Here is a 23,488-nt window from a genome sequence, read left to right on the forward strand (position 1 = left end):
TCAGGTGCAACCCGTCCTGCATGTACAGGTCCCACCTTCCCCAGAATGCAGTCCAATTGTCCAAATACCTGAAGCCCTCCCTCCTACACCATCCTTGCAGCCACATGTTCAACTGCACTCTCTCCCTATTCCTTGCCTCACTGTCACGTGGCACCGACAACAACCCAGAGATGACGACTCTGTCTGTCCTTGCTTTTAGCTTCCAGCCTAACTCCCTGAGCTCCTGAATGACCTCCCCATCTCTCTTCCTACCTATGTCGTTGGTGCCAATGTGCTGCACACCCTCCCCCTTAAGGATTCTGAAGACACGGTCCGAGACGTCTCGGTCGCTGGCACCCGGGAGGCAACAAACCAACAGAGAGTCTCGCCCATGTCCACAGAACCGCCTGTCTGTCCCGCCTGTCTCCACTCAAATAACAATCGCTTACCTTCCCGACCGGCTTTGCGCTCCGACTTCACTTCCGCCCAGCTCCCGCCGCTCTTTGCTGCAAAATGACCCGTATGACTAAGCCAGTGAACTACCAGACCTGGAACTGCTGACACTCACTGACGGACCACTATTTATCAGCCCACCCATATGGGCATTGCCAGCAAGGCCAGCCCTTATTGCCCATCCCAGATTCTCCTATGCAATCAAATATCCACCATTTCAGCAGATAATCAAGAGTCAGTCACCTTTGATTAGCCATTATCAATCTCTTTCTTCATTACAATGACACCATTATGTAGACTAGCCTCTTATTTCAAGATTCTGTTTAAAACAGAATTCCAATTCTCAAATTGCCTTGATGGGGTTTGATCTTACATTGTTTGGATTATAAATCCAGCCTGTTAATTGAACCGCTTCATTAAACAATACACATTTGGTTTGTCTCTGAAAATAGGTAACTGAAACAAAACAGTTGGGCTACATGGTGGCTCAGTGGTTAGCACTGCTGCCTCACCGCCAGGGACCCGGGTTCAATTCCAGCCTTGGGCAACTGTCTGTGTGGAGTTTGTACATTCTCCCCGTGTCTGCATGGGTTTCCTCCAGATGCTCTGGTTTCCTCCCACAATCCAAAAGATGTGCAGGTTAGGTGAATTGCCCATAGTGTTCGGGGATGTGTAGGTTAGTCAGGGGTATATGTAGAGTTATCAGGAATGGGTTTGATTGGGATTCTGTTCGGAGAGTCGGTGTGGACTTATTGGGCCGAAGGGCCTGTTTCCACACTTAGAGATAAGAATGTATTGTAGTGGTCCTTAAATCCTGTGTCATTGAATGAACACTCCCTCAAACATTTGGTGCAAAAGCACTCATTTGCCTGAGGTAATACTGGGTGATGGGAACCCACACACACTGTGACCCTACAAAATGACCCTTCAACATGAGATTGTACCTGTATCTCTTCCCCGGCAACGTGTGCAAACCCAGAATTTGTGAACTGAAGTACACAACACAAAAACCCCAGGATAATTAGATTAATTGGCACCATATCCCCAAGCATCCACTCTCTCCACCACTGACGCTCAGTTGCAGCAGTGTGTACTATTTGCAAAATAGACTGCACAAATTCACCAAAAATCCTTAGATAGCATCCTCCAAACCCATGATCACTTCCATCTAGGACGACAAAGGCAGCAGCTACATGAGAACACCACCATCTGCAAGTTCCCCTTCAATCAACTCATCATCCTGACTTGGAAATATCTCACCGTTTTTTCATTGTCGCTGGGTCAAAGTCCTGGAATCCCAGACCTATAGCACATGACTGCAGCAGTTCAAGAAGGCATCTCACCACTCCATTCTCAAGGGATGGGCAATAATAATGCTGGACAGCCAGAGAGGCCCATGACCAAATAATGATTCAAACAAAAGTACAAGGCAAACCTGAGCTCCAACATGAGTATGCCAAAGTGAGCATTATGAAACAGGAGACATCTTAATCCCAGAGTTCCAATGTCTAATGCTTAGGGGGCAGGCATTTAAGCCGAGAGGGGCAAGTTCAAAGGAGATGTGAGAGGCACGGTTTTTTAGCCAAAGAACGATAGGTGTCTGGAACACACTGCCAAGGGTAATGATGGAACAGCTATGATAGGAGCATTTAAGACATTTTTAGATAAGCACATTAATATGCAAGAGATATGTACCAAAGGCAGGCAGAAAGATTAGTTTCAATTGGTGTTATGTTCGACACAACATCTTGGGCAGAAGAGCCTGTTATGTGCTATACAGTTAAATGTTCTATGTATTCAGTGGCAATCTCCATGCCATTATCTTTTACTATCTGAGACAGAAACCCGTAGGATAATACTAGGCCAGGTAACAGAGAGAGACCGCAAGCTTTCCAACACACAGCCCCGTGAGCTCGGAGTAACAAGTCAGACAAGAAGGCAGAATAACTTCCCTAATCACACAAAACAAGTATTTATAGTCATGGAGATGTACAGCACTGAAACAGACCCTTTGGTCCAACTCATCCATGCCGACCAGATATCCTTACTGAATCTTATCCCACCTACCAGCACTTGGCCCATAACCCTCTAAACCATTCCTATTCATATACCCATCCAGATGCCTTTTAAATGTTGCAATTGTACCAGCCTCCACCACTTCCTCTGGCAGCTCATTCCATACACGTACCACCATCTGCATGAAAAAGTTGCCCTTTAAGTCTCTTTTGTATCTTTCCCCTCTCACCCTAAACCTATACCCTATAGTTCGAGACTTCCCCACCCTAGGGAAAAGTCCTTGTCTATTTATCCTATCCATGCCTCTCATGATTTTATAAACCTGTATAAAGTCACCCCTCAGCCTCCAACACTCCAGGGAAAACAGCCCCAGCCTGTTCAACCTCTCCCTATAGCTCAAATTTTCCTTGAGTAAATGCACATTCAGTGCATTAATGTGCATTTGCACAGCATCTGGAACATAGTAAAATGGCCTATCTATTCTTTGCAATCCACAGTGGCATTACTACATTGCATTAAAATTAAGAGACATAGAGTAATCAACCTTTACATATTACCCAAATATAGGCAAAGCACTGCAGATGTTGGAAAACTGAAATAAACACAGAGAATGCTGGAGAAACTCAGCAGGTCTGGCAGTATCTGTGAAGAGAGAAACGAAGTTAACATTTCGAGTCCAGTATAACTCTTCTTCTGAACTGGTTCCATATTCCTCCATGTTGCTGGTTTTCCCATATATCTGTGAGTATGTAGGTACATGAATGGGAGTGTCCAGAATGAGAGATCATGTCTATGCCTAAACATATGTGGTTATGTTTTTTGGTAATGCGAGAGTGACAGTGAGTAAGTAAGCATGTCTGTCAGTATTTCTGTGAGAGTGTGTCTGTATCTTTTTATTCATTCATGGGTCAGATGTGTTGCCAGTTGTGCTAGCAATAATTGCCCTTTCCTTAATTGCCCCTTGAGAAGGTGGGGGTCAGCTGCCTACTTGAACCACTGTTGTCCATATGTTGTAGGTAGACCCACACGGCAGGGAATTCCAGGATTTTGGCCCAGTGACGCTGAAGGAATGATGATATATTTTAATGAGTGACCTCCCTATGTAGCTGTGTCTTGCATATGAGGTGCTTGTGAATCATCAAATTCTTACAGTGCAGAAAGAGGCCATTCAGCCCTTTGAGTCTGCACTAACCCTCTGAGGATCATTCCACCTAGAGTTACCCCATGCCCAAAACCCCGCATGGGATTTTTACCGTGGCTAATACACCTCACCTACACATCTTTGGACTGTGGGAGAAAACCCATGCAGATACGGGGAGAATGTGCAAACTCCACTTAGACAGTTCCCTGAGGGTGGAATTGAACCCAGGTCTTTGGCGCTTTGAGGCAGCAGTGCTAACCACTGAGCCACCTCGCTGTCCTTACAAATAAACTGTGTACATCAGCTGTGATGCTCTGCACAAGTGCCTACCAGTGAACAATGTTTGTATGAACAATAGCCAGTTTGACGTAAAGCTCAGTCCTAGTGGAAAGCTATAGTAAGAGTCAATGTCTTCATGGGACTCAGGTGAGAGAAAAACATAATTTAATCTGTTTCACAAGGTGAAATGCATCTAGTCATAAATCTGATGACAGCTTTTACAATTTAAAGGCTCTATTTTAGTGTTAATTTTTTTGAGAAACCATTGTGTCCATTCAATGATGTTCCCATTTGGAAGCCAGTCAGGGAAGTGAGATAGGGCATGGATGGGTCAGCTGCAGGCATGAGTGGAGGCTTTATATCTGATTGTCAGAAAGAAGCTGAACTCCTGTCAGTCTTTAGCCCCTCACATGTTGACACATCACAAAAGACTGAAAGCCAATATTGACATTTTGCAGATTTTCACACTGATGCATGTGGGAAATATTATTGCCCCAAAATAAATGTTTTTTTTCAAAGGGCTCCAGGAATGTAAAATAGGTTTGTAATTGGATCAGGAACCAGGAGATGGCAGTTCGTGATCTGGGAGATGTGCATTCAAACCTACCACTGGAGCTTTAAAGTTCAGTTTTACAAATCCAGGGGAAGAAAGCTGGTGTCAGTAAAAGTCACCACAAAGCTGTCGGTTTGTGAAATCCTACTGGTTCCTGCCCTTTACCTGGTATGTAACTCCATTTGAACAAGAAACAGGAAGTAGACCATTCAGCCCACAAGTTAGTTCCTCGCCCATGCAATTAAACTGTGCTTGATTTGTACCTGAATGCTATCTTGGCTCTGTGATGATTAACTTTAACCAAAAAAATGTGATCAATCTTAGATATGAAGTGTTCAATTGATTTCCAGCCTCAGTGCCTTATGGGAGAGAGTTGCAGATTTGTCCGGTCTTCTGTGTGAAGGAAAGTGCTTCCTGACAACACCCCAGGAACAGCCTGTTTTTTACTATTTTTCATTCACAGGATGAGTACATCACTGGCTAGGCCAGCATTTATTGCCTGGTGAGTAATTTAGAGTCAACCACATTGCTGTGGGTCTGGAGTCACATGTAGTCACCAGGTAAGGATGGCAGATTACTTCCCTGAAGGACATTAGTGAATCAGATAGGTTTTACAACAATTGATTCATGGTCATCATTAGACTTCTAATTCCAAATTTTTATTGAATTCAAATTCCACCATCTGCCTTGGTGTGATTCAAACCTGGGTCCCCAGAACATTATCTGTGACTCTGGATTAATGGCCCAACACTGTACCACTAGGCCATTGCATTCCCCTCATCCCCGGTTCTGATGTTAAGGTTTGACCTTTGTTCTGACACCCAAACACTGGCTATGAGTTTCTCGCTACCCTGATCAATTATTAGGGTCACTTTTAATATCCCAATTACATCACTACTTACGGTTCTGTAGTCAAGGAAATAGAATAGAATCAAATCTCAACCTCTGCTTCAAATTTAACCAATATGAGACCAGTAACTCTGGCACTGTACATCTTCCAAGCACAATGGATCCTTCCTCAGTTTATTGTACAGTTCTGGGCATCACGTTCCAGGCAGAATCTAATCAGAGCTCAATACAGTTTCAGCAAAAACAAAATCCATTTCTTTACACACCACGTCCCAAATCGTTTGTTTAGTTACTAACTTTTTGGAGGCTTTTTTAAATTAGTTTTTAGTAATGGCTCCTGAAAGCTTTGTTTTCCCAGACCTGTTAGCTTCTTGACAGTTTAAAAACAGTATTCTATTGTATTATTACATTATTAAAACATTATATTGAGTTCAGAGGGATGCAGGGTCCCCAAGCAAAGAAATAAGTTGCTGTTCTTCCAGCTTGCACTGAGCTTCACTGGAGCATTGCAACAAACCTGAGGCCAGGGAACAGGGTGGGATGGTGAAGTGGCAGGCAACTAGATGCTCAGGGTCTTTTTTGCAGACAGAACATAGATGTCCCTTCAGTATCTTACATGTTTCAATTAACCTACCTCTTAAACTCCTGAACATCAGCAGATTTGCAAGCATTCTTTTAGTTCTTTAATCCAAATCATTTCTGTAAATTGTACAAAACTGGAGCCATGACCCTTTTTGTTACTCCCTGTCTCCCACCTCTTCATTAATTCCCCACACATGTCAATAGGTTGACGATAATTCCAGATGCTCTCACTTTTTGTGAGCAATCTGTTGTGTGGAATCTTGTTGAATGCCTTCTGGCGGGCACCTCTTAGCCTATGCTAATTCAAATTAATCAAACATATTACACCAAGTGCTGACTGACTTTATCCTTCACAATAAGATTCAATTCACCTCCTCACCACTGACTTTAGACTAATCGGCCTATAATATCCTTGATTTACTCTCCAATCTTGCTCTAATAATAGAGTCATGTATTTGATTAGCAAATTATCTGTTGTTGAATTAAGACAGTTTTGGAAGTCTGTGATTAACACAGCAGCAATCTCCACATGATTTCTTTCAATCCCCTGGGGCCTTGGATATTTGTCAATCTTTTTATCTCGTTAGTTTCATCATTGCTATTTTCTAAATTTTGAATTTGTTCCTACCTTTGACGTATTTTTAGTATTCTTTGAATGTCATGGAGTCATAGAGCTGCACGGCACGGAAACAGACCCTTTGGTCCACTCGTCCATGCTAACCAGATATCCCAACCTAACCTAGTCAGCACCCAGCCCACATCCCTTTAAACCCTTCCTATTCATATACCCATCCAAATGCCTTTTAAATATTGCAATTGTACCAGCCTCAGCAACTTCCTCTTGCAGCTTATTCCAAGAATATACCATCCTCTGCATGAAAAACATGCCCCTTTTATATCTTTCCCCTCTCACTCTAAACCTATATCCTCTAGTTTTGGGCTCCCCAACCCCAGGGAAAAGACCTTGTCTATTTATCCTATCCTTGCCCCTCATGATTCTATAAACCTCTATAAGGTCACCCCTCAGCCTTCAATATTCCAGGGAAAACAGCCCCAGCCCATTCAACCTCTCCCTATCGCTCAAATCCTCCAACCCTGGTAACATCCTTTGTAAACCTTTTCTGAACCCTTTCAAATTTCACAACATTCTTCTGATAGGAAGGAAACCAGAATTGCACGCAATATTCCAAAAGTGGCCTAACCAGTCTAGGACATTACCCTCGTCCTCTGGTGTGAAACCAGTAGAAGATACTGTGGAATCTTTTGAAAATATTTATTTAGGTTACGTGGCACTTCCTGGTTTCCAGTTGTACTATCTAGTGGAACATCAGTCTTTGGCTCTAAATTTCTCCCAATGACTATCCTGGATCTCAGCTCAATCCCAGCAAAATGCACAGCAACAATTTAGCAAGAAGGTCTAATCATCACCTTCCTTCTAAGGGCAACTAGGAAAGGCTGACAATTTTCAACCTTGGGAACAGTTGAACATTGAATTTAAAATAATTTTTTGGAGTAAATTTCCCTAAACACAATTGTTTCTCAAGCGTTTGCCCACTGTGACTCCATATCGAGATTTAAACATTGACATGTTCCCTGTGTGAGAGCAGGGTGGAGGGATTGGGAAGACTTATGAGGGCAGGCGATAAATGAGCAATCATAGAACATAGAACATAGAAGAATACAGCGCTGTACAGGCCCTTTGGCCCTCGATGTTGCGCCAATCACCAAGCTCACAACCAGAACTTCCAGCTTGCGGTTCACACCAGAGACCCATTTTAGCAAGCCCCCACTTTAACACAAGGCAGAATCTCAGGGAGGCACAAGGAGGACATAGGGAGCTAAAGGAAATCCCCTCCTTAAATGACCTTTCACCTCTGTGCAAGTTGGAGCAGCATGGTGCCTCAGTGGTTAGCATTGATGCCTCACAGCACCAGGAACCCAGTTTCAATTCCACACTCGGGTGACTGTTTGTGTGGAGTTTGCACGTTCTCCCTGTGTCTGTATGGGTTTTTGCTGAGTGCTCCAGTTTTCTCCACAGAGTAAAGACATGCAGGTTAGGTGAACTGGCCATGCTATATTGCCCATGATCTGCAGGCTAGGTGGATTAGCCTTAGGAAATTTAGGGTTACGGGGATAGGGTGAGTCTGGATGAGGGGCTCTTTGGAGGATTGTTGTGGACTCAATGGACTGAATGGCCTACTTCCATATTGTTAGGATTCTATGAAGTCAGGTTGGAGAACATAAAATCACATTTGTATAATATAAACGTAATTTACTCTCTCAAAGACATTTAGAGTTGTAGAGTCAGAGTCAAACAGCACAGAAACAGACCCTTCGGTCCAATGCCAATAGATATGGGAAAAATGCAGGAATTAGTGCATCTTTAGTGGCAGGTGTGACTTGATGGGCCAAAGGGCCTTTTGCTGCACTGTATGAATCTATGAAACTTATCCAAGCCGACCAGACATCCCAATCCGAACATTCCCATTTGCCAGCACTTGACTCATATCCCTCTAAACCCTTCCTATTCATATATCCATCCAGATGCCTTTTAAATGTTGTAATTGCACCAACCTCTAACACTTCCTCTGGCAGTTCGTCCCGTACACCCACCACCCTCAGCCTGAGAAAGTTACCCCTCAGGCTTTTTAAAAATCTTTCCCCTTATTAGAGTTTGACAATACATAAAAAAGAACAGGGTGAAAATTAATGATGCTTTGAGGCAACCCTGCAAAGTGCAACCTCTGCAGGCTGTCTGCACAATACATGATAGCTTCTCACACATAAGCACCATGCATAATTTAGGTAAAGAATTTGCAGATGCTGGAAATCAGAAACAAAAACAGAAATTGCTGGAAAAACTCAGCAGGTCTAGCAACATCTGTGGTGATAAATCAAAGTTTACATTTCAGGTCCAGTGACCCTTCCTGGGTAGTTAGGAAAACAATGTTTTTTATACAGAAGTTGGGTTGGGGGAAAAGGGGGTAAAGAACAACCAACAGGTGGAGATTAAGACCAAAGAGAGAGAAGAACATTTAGACAGACGAAGGATTAGGTAATGGTCAGCCTAGGAGAATGCTAATGGGGATCATTAAAGGCTAACAAAGGACTGTGTGTGGTAGCAGCCCATTGTGATGACAAAGCCTGGTGTGTGAGGGTTGGGATCAGGATATAGGAGAAGATGCTCAAGCCCTGAAAATATTGAATTCGATATTAAATCCAGAAGAAAATGAAGTGCTGTTTTCCCAGTGAAGGCCCCACAATGTTTTTGGAAAAGAACAGGGAAGACCGCCCCTGCCTAATAGATTAATCCTCAACCAGGCTTCAGTACAATCAGGCCATCTGGTCAGTGCTTCATTCTTGTTTGTGGGAGCTTCCCGCATGCAAATTGGCTGCTATAATTCCACAGGACTGTAATTTGCCCGGGGGAAAGAGGTAGCAATGTGGAGTTGAAACTGCAATCAGATTAGCCATGATCCTGTTGAGGTTTGAAGGAACAAATGGCCTTCTCTTGCTTCTACATCCTAGGATGATGTCTTCCCAGGTCCAACCACAAGTCCACCAGCCTGGACATGAGACATCAGCCTCCCTCAGCACAACGAGAAGGCCAGAGGAGACCTTGAGGCAGTCAGTAAGTGAGCCATGGCTGCACAGGCTGATGGTGCCTGCCCACCTTCCAAAGTTGGGGGCTAGCAGGAGTGGGCAGGCTACAGGCACCAATTTGATGCCATGACCAGCAGCAATTCCACTCCCAGAAAAGTAAGAATTCAAGCTAAACAGCAAAGGCTATAGAGTAACTCATTGGCTGGGGCAATTCGCTGGGATGGCTTGAAATCATAAAAGCTGCTATATGAATGCAAACTCTTTCTGTCGAAAGCCAAGGTAAATTGGAACATCCTTGATCCCCTCATGAGTACTTTAAATGATGGCATCATCGTGCTTTTTGTAGATAGGAGCTCACCCAAAGGTACACAATGACGTTTGAATAAAAGAAGATCATCCTGATCTCTCTGTGCATTTTGGAATTATATTGGCATCTCTTCCTTAATTTAAGAAAATAGGAAAGAGATTGACCATTCAGCCCTTCCAAGCCTATTCAATGAGATCCTGCTAATCTAGATCTCCATCCTATTTACCCACTGTTCTTCAAAATCCATTCTATTGATCTATTGGTCTTAATGATGAAGGTTTCAATTGATTCATTGTGTCCATAGAGACAAAGAGGCAGACTTCCACTGACATTTGTGTGAATACATGCCTCTTAATAGGTAATGCCACAGGGAAAGTGAATTGGCCATGATTCAGAAGGAATTGGGTGAGCGAGGGGCAGTGTGGTGACTCAGTAATTAGCACTACAGCCTCACAGTGAACCCCAAAGAACCAGGTTAATGACTGAGGACACTGGGTTCAAATCCCATCATGGAGGGAATTTTAATCTCACTCATGAATATTTTGAATATAAAGCTAGTCTTGTAATGGTGACCATGATCCTAAAAAAACTGATTCATTAATGGCCTTTAGGGAAAGAAATCTGCCATCCTTATCTGGTCTGGCCTGCATGTAACTCCCGAAACACAGCAATGTGCTCTGTAATGGCACAAGCAAGCTATTCAGTTCAAGAGTAATTAGGGTTGGGGAACAAATGATGCCCTTGGCAGTGATAGCCATATCCTGTGAAAGAATAAAGAAAGAGAGGCCTTTAATAGCAATCTTGAATATCTAGATGTTGGCCCCTTTTTCCAATTTTTTTTTTTGATGTCTTTGCATTGACCTTATTTAACTACTTCAACAATCTCAAACACCTACCTTCAGACACCCTTCAACATGTCAAACCCACTCAAGTAGAAAATATACTTTTATGACCTGCCTGGATAAGTGAATGATTTCAATCCTGATGTTACCTTGATAAATCTGTGCTGCCTTATTCTGCAGCCAGCATACCCTTCATGAGGTGGCGGGGCACAGAATTCATGGTGGAGTGTGAGATGTGGCCCCTGCATAACTGAAGCCCTTTCCTTTCATAGACCACATCCCTTTCATAGAATCCCTGCAGTGTAGAAGCAGGTCATGCAGCCCAGTGAGTCCACACCCACATCTGAAGAGCATCCCACCCAGATCCATTACCACCACTCCCCTCCCCATCTCTGCATTTCCCACTGCTAATGTGCCTGTACATCCCTAGATACTGGGGACAATTTAGCATGGCCAATCCACCAAAACTACACATCATTTGGACTGTAGGAGGAAACTGGAGCACCCGGAGGAAACACAAACAGACACGGGGAGAATGTGCAAACTGCTCAGAGACAGTCACCCGAGGTTAGAATCGAGCCCAGGTCCCTGGCGCTGTGAAGTAGCAGTGCTAACTACTGAGCCACTGTGCTGCCCCTTTGTAACCCAACTCCTTCCAAATCTTGGCCTGTTGCACTCCCAAGCAGCTGAGTCCTAATTCAGTCTCTGGAGGACAGAGTGACTGAAGGCTGTCTTTCAGGTCATCCATGGCATCCAAGGGGTTAACGGAGCACACTGATCAGAGGAGTCTGGTGGCAGATGGCCAACTGAGCTCGCAGCCTCGATTTCTCCTGCCACCGCTTTGTGTCTTGGCTCTGAATCAGACTGTGAACATTACTGGCACAGCTTCTCTTCAAGAACCCAGAGTGAAAACAACAGCAGCTGCCAACAACACCTCTCCCCTAACCCGAGCCCTCCCCATCAGTCTCTGTGATCAAGGATCACTCGCTCATTTTGCCTTCATTATGTTACATCCATGTTCCTTTCACTTCTCTATCATTCGATTAGGGCCGGAGATCTCCCTACTCCTCCCCCAGCCGTGGGGGGATTGAAACAAGCTGATGCCACTGCTTGGGTAACAGCGGTGGACTCCAAGCCGAAGGGCAATGGAAGGAGTGAGCGTGCTGTGGCCCAGCAGGCAAGGTCCAGCTGGCACTTGCTGAGTTCTGTGGGCAAGGAGCATCCGAGGCCGTGCACGTTTGTCGAGCCAGATCCCAATAATAGCTTGTGGCTTCTGGAAATTCAGGATGTATGGGGCTCTGGAAGAAAGGAGACATAGAGAATAATTTGGGTCAGAGCAGATAGGCTCAGCACAATAACGTAACCTGGAATAGTGACAGGGGGAAAGGTCAGAGTAAGTATCAATGACCAAATGTGCAAACTCCAGGAGCACGCTCGGTCCTGGAGGAATGCTGTCTCATTTTTACTGTGTCAGTTGTATATGGTAGAAATGATAAATAAAAAGCTACTCTTTCTCTCTATTCTCACTGTCTCTGTAGAGTTTGCACATTCTCTCCGGGTGCATGGGTCCCGCCAGTTGCTGTGTGTGTGCGTGTGTGTGTGCGTGCGTGTGTATACGCATGTGTGTGAGAGAGCAAGGGTGCATGTGTGTAAAAGATGAATTGAAGTTTATTTGGTTTGTTTTTTTTTAAACAGCAGTCCAATTGTGTCCCCTTCAGGAGCCTAGATGTATGTTGTCACATCATTGCCATTTGTCCTTCCACCACCCAGACCCTAATCCCAGAATTCATTTAGAATTCTCTCCTCATTTCCTCTCCTTAAAACCATTGCCATATATTTAACCACCTGACCTGATGCCTTCTTATAGGGCTTGGTGTCAAATATTGTTTGATTACACTCCTGGATGTTTTGTTCCATTGAAGATGTGACATTAAACCAGTTTTTCTTATCATTTGAAGATAAAAGTATATCATAACATCCACACTCGGTGAATGACAGGCCAGTGGAGAGAATGGAGAGGTTATCCTTGGCCAGATGAGCATTGAGATATCACTTTGATCCCTCAGAATTGAGTCCTGATTCCCTATCATCTTGTGGACAAAGTTCAGTAAGAGGGAGGGAAAATGGATGTCTCATTGTCTGGGCATTCTGCACAGGAAGAGGTGGCTGTCTGAAGGCAAGCTGGTATTTTATCAACAGCTATATAGAGAGATGGAAGCACTCCAGAGACTGTACAGAACAACAAGCCTCCTACCTTTTCTAACAAGATTCCTAAACAAGCTGTGATCATGAGCACGTTATATTCCAGAACTGAAGGGTGCAATGTCTCACTAATTCTCACTGCCCTTTTAGTTTTTAACAATGATAACACAATGCTGTCCACAGAATTCTGGTCTATTTCTGATTCAGTAGCTGTTTGTGTGCACCTAAGTCTCTTAGCAAGTTTTGAGAAGATTTATAGCTCAGGTTGAGGTTCTAGATGTAGGTTTGCTCGCTGAGCTGGAAGGTTCATTTCCAGATGTTTCGCCATCCTACTAGGTAACATCTTCAGTGGGCCTTTGGGTGAAGCACTGTTGATAATTCCTGCTTTCTATTTATATGTTTGGGTTTCTTTGGGTTTTTTCTTGGTCTTTTCTTGTATTGATATTCTTTCTAGTTTTTTTTTAAACTTTGTCTTTTTTCTCAGAGACTAGGGGGAAAGATACTTCCTGTTTCAGGCTTCTGGATGTCTCTGAGTGCACAGCTCTTGTGAAACTGCAACATTAAAAGCTAATTCAAAAGGCTGTCATTAAGCAGTTTTCCCTGAACTCAGAAACATCATGCATCCGCCTTGCTGCTCTAAAAAGTAACATAACCTTGTACGTCTAAAGAGTGCATCACAAAATCCCACTCACCCTTCAAGTTGCAAAGATCTCTCCTGGTCCTTTCAGTTGCTGGTTCAATTGCGTTGCCTCCAGTCCCGAACCAAGACAACCCCAATCTCTGACATCGGGCGCAGAATAAAAGGCAAGATTTTAGAACTGAAACGAGGAAAGAAGCAAAAGATGTGGAAGTGTGAATGACAGGATAATAAACACCTGCAATCCGAAAGCTGAAAAAAAACAGGTTAAGACCAAAACTTACAACGAGAAAAGAGGTGAAGTTGAGCCCTTCTGAGCAGTGTGAGCCAGGCATAGCCTGGCACTTCCAGTCTGTGATGTTGGGCTATTAATTGTGTTGCTTTGTTTTTCCATGTTTTAGTAAGAAAGACTGTAATGTTTAACTTCTTAACTTGCTCTCTTTATTTTTCTGCTTTGTACCAGGATTCTGTGCCCAGGTACATCTGTACGTAAGATGACTCCGCAAGTGGCAGCTTGTAAATATTTCACTGCAGTGAGTACATGTGACAATAAAAGCTAATTCAATTCTAATTCAATTAGGCTCATTTTAGGCATCTTGCGTAGGCCGATTTATAAAAGTTATAGCAACAAATTTTTAAAGTTTTAAATAAGCTCAGAAGTTAATTTATGATAGAACAGTTTCTGCAAGTCGCAAATGAAATGCATGATGCCCTTCTTCGGTAAAACACAGTTCCATGTCTACTTTTAGACTTTGTGTAAAAGATACACTTAGAAAGATGAAAGTGGGATCAGTCCATTAACATTGCAGGCCAGCCACTCACAGTTTCCCTTGCTAAGGTGGAAGACCTCTGTAGTTGAATAGCTGCAGTCATTTTGTGGAGGGGGCGATATTAGGTCCAATAGATTTTGTGAAACACAGAAAGAGAAAGTTTTTTGTTAGTTGGAGCGTGAGTAGGCAGTTCTGCCCATCAAGCCTGCTTCATGCTGGGCGGCACGGTGGCACAGTGGTTAGCACTGCTGCCTCACAGCGCCAGAGACCCGGGTTCAATTCCCGACTCAGGCGACTGTCTGTGTGGAGTTTGCACGTCCTCCCCGTGTCTGCGTGGGTTTCCTCCGGGTGCTCCGGTTTCCTCCCACAGTCCAAAGATGTGCAGGTCAGGTGAATTGGCCATGCTAAATTGCCCGTAGTGTTGGGTAAGGGGTAAATGTAGGGGTATGGGTGGGTTGCGCTTTGACGGGTCGGTGTGGACTTGTTGGGCCGAAGGGCCTGTTTCCACACTGTAATGTAATCTAATCTAATGTAATCTAATCCTGCTAGGTGCTCTGTTCCCATACTAACCCTATATCCCTTGAAATCATTAATAACCACAAATCTATCAATCTCTGCCTAGATCTTACTCAAAAGCCAAGCCTCCAAAACATCTAGGGTGAGAATTTCAAAGACTCACCACTCTCTGAGTGGGGAAGGTTCATCCTCATCTCAGTCCAAAATGGCTTTCCTTTAATTTCGACAGTTCTGCTTCTAAAGGTGAAACCTTCCTGCATTTATTCTGTCTGTCCTATGAAGAATTTTGTGCGATTCAATGAGAATGCTTTTCATTTTTCTCAACACCAGAGAATACAAAGAATGCTTCATTGGATAGTCCCACCATTCCAGGAAACAGTCTGGTGAACCTCCACTGCACTCGCTCTGTGGTGAGAGAATCCTTCTTTCAATAATGGGACCAAAGCTGCAATTGTGCTCTGTACAATTGCAGCAAGACTTCTTTGCTCCTGTGCTCAACTCCTCTGGTGATTTAGACTGATGTACTGTTTGCATTCTGAATTAATCACTGAACCTGCATGTCAATTTTCAGATATGGTGATGAACAAGAATATCTCGGTCTCTTTGGACGTCCACATTTTCCAATTTCTCACCATCTAATAAATACTCAGCACCTTCATTCCTCCTATTATGCACTCACATTTATCCCCTCTGTATTATATCTGTCATGCTCTTCCCTCAGTCTATCTAAACCCTTCACCAGCCTCCAATATTCTCTCTCCATCAGGTACTCTCCCTCTGGCCTTTTGCCTGCTCTCAGCCTGCCTGCTGACATTGGCCACCCTGATTTCTCTGTCTCCCTCACCCATTTCAACCTGTCTCCCTCTGAACGGACTGCACTTTGTGCTCTCAATCCAACCCCGATTTTGTAATGAAACCCGCTGACAAGGTTTTGTTGTCTGGTGGACTGACCTCTGCATAGGGGAGCTGAATGCCAGCTCTCAGATATTTCTTCTTATCTTCCCTGGGCCATGACCCAGCCATCAAACATCAAGCTATTGTCTACACAAATGTCACCAACCTCCTCTCATCTAGGGATATCTCCCAGCACAGCTTCCCACCTCATAGCCCCACAACCTTTTACAGCTCACTTCCGAATTCTTCCCAAAATCCGAAAACAGGTCCATCCAGGCAGACCCATTGTTTCTGCCTGCTCCTGCCCCACAGAACTCAGGTCTTGCTAGCCGGACTTGGTTTTTTTCTGTCCTTGTCCAGTCCCTTTCTGTTTACATCCACAATTCTTTTGATGCTTTAGGTCGGTTTCAGAATTTCCAGTCTGCAAGCTCCAGCCTCCACCTCTTTCCCATGGATGTGCAATCCCCATCCCCCATCGGGACGGTTTCAGGGCTCTCAACTTCTTCCTGGATAAAACCGTTCCCACCACCCACACCCCCTCACCCTCCTGGCCCAGCTCATCCTTACCCTGAACAACTTCTCCTTTAACTCCTCCCACCTTCATCAGGTCAGAGGGGTGACCATGGGCCCCTGTTTTGTCTGTCTCTTTGTGGAGTACTCGATATACATCCAGTATATCGATGACATCATGACTGCTGCTTCCCTCTCTTGTCCAGAACTGGAAAAAAGCATCAAGTGCATTTCCAATTTCCACCCCACTCTCACCTTCATCTGATCCATCTCTGATTCCTCCCTTTCACTCCTCGACATCTCTGTTTCCTTTTCAGGGGATGCACTGGCCACCTATATCCACTATAAAGCCACAGACTCCCACAGTTACCTGCACTATGCATCCTCGGTCCCGGCTTCCCATAAAGACTCTATTCCATTTTCTCAGTTCTGATTCCATTGCATCTGTTCCGATGAGGCCAACGTTGACAGGGGTGTCTCCAAATTGTCCACATTCTTCCTCAACCAAGTATTTCTCACCAATGTGATTGCCAGAGTCCGATCCATCTCCCGTGTTTCAGCCCTCAATTCCTCTCTTCCCTCCCATAATAACAATAGGGTTCCCCTCGTCCCCACCTACCGTCTCACCAGCATCCACATCCAAAGGATCAGCAGCCACCATTTCTGCACCCTCCAGTGAGATGCTACCACCAGTTACATATTCCCCTTCCCTTCCCTGTCAGACTTCCATAGTAATCATTCCCTATGGGACACCTTGGTCCAGTCTTCCCTCACTCCCAACAACCTCCAAAATCCCCACAGCACCTTCCCCTTAAACAGCAGAAGGTGTAATACCTGTCTATTTACTTCCTCCCTCCTCAGTATCCAACTGCCCAAACACACCTTCCAGGTGAAGCAGTGCTTTACCTGCACTTCACTCAATCTAGTTTATTGCATTCACTGCTCATAATGTGGTCCCCCCTATATTGGGGTAACAAAATGTAGATTGAGTGACTGCTTCCCAGAACACCTATGTTCTATCCACAAAAAAACCCGGAGCTTCGGTTGCCTCTCATTCCAACAGACCACCCTGTTCCCTGGCCAATATCTCTGTCTCAGGCTTGCTATAGTGCTCTAACAAGCCTCAGCACAAACCTCATTGTCGGCTTGGGGATCCTGCAGCTTTCAGGACTCAACATCGAGTTCAATCATTTACAGCCTGATATTGTCCATCCATCATTTTTACCCACCCCATACCCAGTCCTGTTATGGAGTAGGTTGCCTTTAGCACAAGCACCCACTCTCTCCTGCTCTTAACCCTCATTATTACTTATCCAGCGTCTCTCTGTCCTTCCTAACTGTTAACTATTCCTCTGTCTGCCTATCATTTCATATTTCTCTCTTGCTGGGTTCCACCTATGCACTCACCTCTCCCCTTCTCCTAATCTCGTCTTCAGCGTAGGTAGCACTTTTTTTCTGAGCAGCTAACAATTCTGATGAAGGGTCAGGGGACTCAAACTATTAACTTTGTTTCTCTCTCCACGGATGCCACCAAGACTTGCTGAGTTTCACCAACAATTTCTGTTTTTGTATCAAATTGAAGGAAATGCAAGTGATTCACTGCTTCACCAGGGAGGAATGTTTCAGGCTTTGGATGGTTAGAAGACAGGGCAGTACTGGGGCTCGTGTTGCTGTAAGAAGGAAAGAGTGTGATGAAGGTGATCGAGGAATCGAGCAGGGGGGAAGCAAAGGTCTCTTTAGAATGTCAAAATGGAACATCTTAGTCTTTTTCAGAGGCTGAAAAGGGAGCTCCTCCCTCACATCAAGGCCATTCATTGAGGATGCCTACCTCCAGACTGCGGTAGAAAGTAGTCTTGCTGGCTTTCTGCTCTTAGTCAAGGATCGTAACTGGTGGATTCATCAGAAATTGGCATTAGATCAGGGCTGTATCCCCATAGCAGACAAAACTGTGGTCAAATTCTGTCCTAAACTCAGCTCCAAGTTTGCTGACAACATCACTGTTGTAGGTCGAATCTCAAACAGAATCTTGAGACAGATCACAGGAAACAGAGGCGTAATGTAAAGATAACAATCTCTCCCTCAATGTCAGTAAAATGAATGAGCTGGTCATTGATTCCAGGAAGCAAGATGGAGGTCATGCCCTTGTCTATATCGATGGTGCTGAGATGGAGATGGTCGAGAGCATCAGGTTCCTAAGAGTGATGATCACCAACAATGTGCCCTGGAAAGTCAAGCACAACAATGCCTCTACTTCCTCAGGAGGCTAAGGATATTTGGCATTTCCGTAAAGATTCTTACCAATTTTTGGAGATGCTCCACAAAAAGGCATTCTATCTGTATACATTGCGGCTTAGTATGGCAAATGGTCTGAACAGGACCATAAGAAACCACAGAGTGTTGTGAATACAGCCCAGCCCATCATGCAAGCCAACCTTTTATTCATTGATTCCATCTAGACTCGGAAAGGCAACCAATTTAATCAAAGACCCCTCCCACCCCAGTTATAATCTCTTCCAACCTCTTCTGTCAGGCATGTATCAACAGATAGCAGAACAGCTTCTTCCCCGTTGTTATTAGACTTCTGAATGGACCTCTCAAATTTTAAATTGAATATTGATCTCGCTCTTTGTGCACTTTCTCTGCAGCCTTAATATCTCCTCGCTCTGTTCTATTACCCTAATGTACTTTGTATGGTATGGTCTGTCTATACTGCATGCAAAACAAAACTTTTCACTGAAAATAAGTACATGCGACAATAATAAATCAAATCAAATCAAAATTCATAATTTCACACCCTTTCAGAATGCCTGCAGAGCACCCTCTGTGAAATTTCAGCAGGTCATTTCTATGGCCTAGCAATTTGACTCAGACACTGCAAGTTGAAATATACAGTTAATTGTCACAAGTAGGTTTTTTTTCTATTCCCATGGAGCTGTCAGGAATTGTTTGTTTGCATGTTCCCCAGGAAAGATTTTCTCAATTCTACATCTGCCGTCAAAACTGAGTTTGAGATCACAGTCCTACTTTACAGTTGTCTTTATCTTGTTACTGTTCAACATCTTGGCTCTGAGACTGATTGATTCCCTTATTAAAATGCAATGTAAAGCTGACAGGCCTGGCTGTAATTCACCATCTGCTGCAGGTTTCTGAAGCGACACATTCCTTCAGTCAAGTCGAATGCTTTTTTTTGAGTTGTTAAAACAGGCTTTTGTCACAATTGAGAAATGAAGGTGATGAAACATCCAGGAGAAAGTGAGGACTGCAGATGCTGGAGTTCAGACTCGAGAGTGTGGTGCTGGAAAAACACAGCTGGTCAGGCAGCATCCAAGGAACAGGAGAATCGACGATTCAGGCATAAGCAATGTAATAAACACTCCTGATGAAGGACTTATGCCCTAAACATCAATTCTCCTGCTCCTCGGATACTGCCTGACCTGCTGCGCTTTTCCAGCACAACAATCTTGATTGATGAAACATCTATCATCGATATTCTGGTATCATCCTCATGGAGCCCAACAACTTGTTAAGAAGAAAGAAATTCCCACAAAGACAATAGGAAGAAAACTAACGACCAAAATTTAATTTTTCTCAAAACTTTTACTGCACAGACAAACTATAATCCATATACTTCAAACCACAATGTAAGAGGGCTGACAGGTAAGGCTGATGAACTCAGGGTGTGGTTAGGTACGTGGGACTGGGATATTACAGCCATTACAGAAACGTGGCTAAGGGAGGGACAGAACTGGCAGCTCAATGTGCCAGGGTACAGCTGCTTTAGGTGGGACAGAGATGGTGGAAAGAGGGGAGGGGGAGTAGCATTTTTGATTACGGTGAGTATTACGGCGGCAATCAGAGATGAAATAACTGAAGGATCATCCAGTGAGGTTTTCTAGGTAGAGCTAAGAAATAAGAAGGGGATGTTGACCTTAATGGGGTTGTACTACAGGCCCCCAAATAGTCAAAGAAATTAGAGGAAACAAATATAGAGGGGGACTGGGGAGACTGGAAGCAGCAATAAACTTTTCATAGAAGGGAACTTCAATTTTCCTAACATCACTGGGACTGCCAGAGCATTAAGGACTGAGATGGGCTGGGATTTGTTAAGTGTGTTCAGGAAAGTTTCCTTAAGAAGTATATAAAGGGCCCCACTCAGGAAGGGGCAAAACGTGACCTACTCTTGGGAAATAGGGCAGGACAAGTCATGGAGGTGGCAATGGGAGAGTACTTTGGGACCAGTGACTATAGTTCTATTAATTTTAAAATCGTTATGGAGAGGGTTATGGGGCAGTTATGGTCCACAGGTTCAAGTTCTAAATTGGGGCAAGGCAAATTTTGATGAAATTAGACAGGAGCTTGCAGGGGTTGATTGGAGTTGTTTGTTTGCAGGCAAAGGGACTTCTGGCAAGTGGGAGGCCTTTAAAAATGAGATAGCTAGAGTTTAAGGTCTATGTGTTCCTGTGAGGGTGAAAGGCAAGGTTGGCGGGAATAAGGGACCCTGGATAACAAGAGATACTGAGGCATTGACCATAAAAAACAAGGGGATATGGCTCAGGTACAGGCAGCTGGGCTCAAGGGAATCCCTGGAGCTTTACAGGGAACACAGGGGTTTACTGAAGAAGGAAATCAGGAGAGCAAAGAGGGAGCACGAGATAGCATTGGCTGAGAAGATTAGGGTGAATCCAAAGAGGTTCTTTAAATATATTAAAGGAAAAGAATAACCCAAGAGAGAATTTGGCCCCTCAAGGACCAAAGTGGACATGTATGTGTAGACCCACAGGAGATGGGCGAGGTACTCAATGAATATTTCACCTCTGTGTTTACTGTGAAGAAAGACATGAAGACTTGGGAACTTAGGGAAGTTAGTGATGATATCTTGGGGACAGTCCATATCATAGTAGAGGTAGTGTATTAGAATGCATGAAGGTAGATAAATCTCCTAGATAAATTACCAGATATATCCAAAAACAGAGGTTAGAGAAGCAATCGTGGGGGCCCTGTTGATGTTCTTGCATCGTCGTTAGTTACGACGGAGGTCCCAGAAGAATGGAGGATGAGAGAACCACAGAATCCCTAAAGCGTGGAAACAGGCCCTTCGGTCCAGCAAGTCCATGCCGACCACCCGAAGAGTATTCCACCCAGATCTATTCACCTATTACTCAACATTTACTCCTGACTAATGCACCTAATCTATACATCCCTGAACAATAGGGGCAATTTCCCATGGCCAATTCACCTAATCTGCACATTTTTGGATTGTGGGAAGAAACCAGAGCACCCAGAAGAAACCGACGCAGACACGAAGAGAATGTGCAAATTCCACACAGATGTAGCCTGAGGCTGGAATCAAACCCGTGTTCCTGGCATTTGAGGCAGCAGTGCTAATCACTGAGCCACTGTGCTGGTAGTGAATTAATCAACAAGGGCTGCAAAGAAAAATCTGGGAACTATAGACCAGTAAGCTTAACGTGTGTAGTGGGTATGTTACTTAGAGTCATAGAGTCATAGAGATGTACAGCATGGAAACAGACCCTTCAGTCCAACCTGTCCATGCCAACCAGATATCCCAACCCAATCTAGTCCCACCTGCCAGCACCCATATCCCTCCAAACCCTTCCTATTCATATACCCATCGAAATGCCTCTTAAATGGTGCAATTGTACCAGCCTCCACCACATCCTCTGGCAGCTCATTCCATACATGTACCACCCTCTGCGTGAAAAAGTTGCCCCTTCGGTCTCTTTTATATCTTTTTCCTCTCACCCTAAACCTATGCCCTCTGGTTCTGGACTCCCCGACCCCAGGGAAAAGACTTTGTCTTATTTATTCTTTCCATGCCCCTCATAATTTTGTAAACATCTATAAGGTCACCCCTCTGCCTCCGACGCTCCAGCAACATGACCTCCCAACTCCTGTACTCAATACTCTGACCAATAAAGGAAAGCATACCAAACGCCTTCTTCACTATCCTATCTACCTGCGACTCCACTTTCAAGGAGCTATGAACCTGCACTCCAAGCTCTCTTTGTTCAGCAACACTCTCCAGGACCTTACCATTAAGTGTATAAGTCCTGCTAAGATTTGCTTTTCCAAAATGCAGCACCTCACATTTATCTGAATTAAACTCCATCTGCCACTTCTCACCCCATTGGCCCCATTCTCACCCCACCTGGTCCAGATCCTATTGTAATCTGAGGTAACCCTCTTTGCTGTCCACTACACCTCCAATTTTGGTGTCATCTGCAAACTTACTAACTATACCTCTTATGCTCACATCCAAATAATTTATGAAAATGACAACAAGTAGAGGACCCAGCACCGATCCTTGTGCACTCCACCGGTCACATGCCTCCAGTCTGAAAAACAACTCTCCACCACCACCACCCTCTGTCTTCTACCTTTGAGCCAGTTCTGTATCCAAATGGTTAGTTCTCCCTGTATTCTGTGAGATCTAACCTTGCTAATCAGTCTCCCATGGGGAGCCTTGTCAAACGCCTTACTGAAGTCCATATAGATCACATCTACTGCTCTGCCCTCATCAATCTTGTTTGTTACTTCAAAAAAAATCAAACAACTTGAGAGCATTCTGAGGGATGAGATATAAGAGCATTCAGAAAGATAGGGTTTGATTAGGGTAGTCAGCATGGCTTTGTGAGTGGGAGGTAGTGACCAGGAAGGTTGCTGAGGGCAAGGGGGTACACACAGTCTATATGGATTTGAATAAGGCCCTTGATAAGTTTCCACATGGTAAGCTGCTCTGGAAGGTTAGATCAGATGGAATTCAGAGTGAGCTGGCAAATTGGATACACAATTGGCTTGATGGTAGGAAGGTGGAGTCGGGGTAGAAATAGGGCTGTGAAGAAGGCTTTTGGAACACTGGCCTTTTTCAGTCAGAACACTGAGTTGAGAAGTTGGGAAGTTACGTTGCAGTTGTACGGGACATTGGTGAGGCCGTACTTGGAGTATTGTGTTTAGTTCTGGTCACCTTGTTATAGGAAGGATGTTCTGGAAAGAGTGCAGAAGAAATGTACAAGGATGGTTCCTGGATTCCTGGATTAGCTATAGGGAGATGTTGGACAAGCTAGGACCATTTCTTTAGAGCGTAGGAGACTGAGGAGGGACGTTATAGAGGCATGAATAGGGTGAATGTACTTAGACTTTGTTCCAGGTTTGCGGAATTGAGGACTAGAGGGCATCAGTTTAAGGTTAGAGGGAAAAGAATAAAAGGGAACTTGAGGGGCAACTTTTTTACACAGATGATGGTACACATATGTAATGAGCTGCTAGCGGAAGTGGTTGGGGTGGGTACATTAACAACAGTTAAAAGACATTTGGACAAAAACATGGATAGGAAA

Source organism: Chiloscyllium plagiosum, chromosome 35, assembly GCF_004010195.1.
Source record: "Chiloscyllium plagiosum isolate BGI_BamShark_2017 chromosome 35, ASM401019v2, whole genome shotgun sequence".
NCBI lineage: Eukaryota > Metazoa > Chordata > Chondrichthyes > Orectolobiformes > Hemiscylliidae > Chiloscyllium > Chiloscyllium plagiosum.